This window comes from Suncus etruscus, chromosome 13 (assembly GCF_024139225.1).
Source record: "Suncus etruscus isolate mSunEtr1 chromosome 13, mSunEtr1.pri.cur, whole genome shotgun sequence".
Lineage (NCBI taxonomy): Eukaryota > Metazoa > Chordata > Mammalia > Eulipotyphla > Soricidae > Suncus > Suncus etruscus.
In genome coordinates, this window is record NC_064860.1 from 70,084,694 (window position 1) to 70,085,947 (window position 1,254).

The 1,254-nt window shown below is 30.2% G+C and overlaps 1 pseudogene; it reads left to right on the forward strand.

Annotated features, from left to right (window-relative positions):
* The first annotated feature begins 647 nt into the window (after positions 1–647).
* On the forward strand, positions 648–759 carry LOC126026420 (uncharacterized; annotated as a pseudogene).
* Positions 760–1,254: the final 495 nt, after the last annotated feature.

Below are 1,254 nucleotides of genomic sequence, written 5' to 3' on the forward strand. Positions count from 1 at the left end.
AAAATTTTACTTATAATTACATTTATAATAATTCTATTTCATAAATAAAATTAGGGTGTAGAGTAATAGAATGGGTAAGATAATTTCTTTTCTCAGCCTGGGTTTATTACCTGTCCCCACATATGGTTTCCATTCCTGCCAGAAGTAAACAAGTGCAGAGTCAGCAGTTAGCATTAAGCATCACCGATCTGTGTAGCTCTCAAAATTAATTAACAATCAAATTATTCAATATTATTTCAATATTATTAGTATTTAAATTAGTATTTCAATATTATTATTTCAATATCATACTAAAAGCAAGAAGGCAAAAGATTTCAAAATAATTATATTTATAATATTGCTAGAAAACAGCAGGAAAAAAAGTGTTGCTTATCAAAGGTGTCACAGTTAATATTTAAGATAAAAAGCAAGAAATATTCCATTAAAATGTAATTAATAAGATGCACTTTATTAAAATAAAGATGCTTAGTTTTTGCAAAAGACAAGTTCCAGATAACAAACTGTAGGCCTGGATAATGTACTACAGAAATATGTATTATGAAGAATTGTTACAGTGTAAAGAACACAGCCTGTGGTAAGCATTTGGGAGGCCTTATATTTTCTTTTTTTTTTTTTGTATATATAAACACTGGCCTGTACTCTAGACAGGCTTTCTACTTTCTATACACTGTATAGAAATAGGAGGTACAGTAAATGCACCCCATATACACCTCGACCCAGGCCCTTTGCCTGGTCTGTATTGTGAATAGGGGGACAAAAAATTGTTACAAAATATGCAATTAAAAATTGACATTAGAAAATGAGAAAATACAAACTCATTAAAATTTTAACAAAAGCCTTAATAAACACTTCAATACAGAAGATGTGTTTCAAATAAGTGTGAAAATATATTCCAGAGTATATGTTATTAGGGAAGTCAAATGAAAGCAATGGTGAGACAAACTTGCACACCCAGTAGAAAGATGAAAGTCCAGAACACCAGCTATACTAAGTAGCAGAGAAGTGTACCAAACAAAAAAATGAGTGCTATTGTGAATGGGAAAACACTCTAGCAGTTGCTCACTAAACTAAGCATAATTTAACCATTCATTGACTATACTCAGTGACTAGACAAATAGTCTATATTAAAGGTATCTCACCATAAATGAACATAAATATGTCCACATGACTTTATGCAGTAAATGTAGATTTTTATGGGTATTTTTTTATTTTGTTTTGGGGACAAACCTAGCAGTATTTGGATTCTACTTTTTT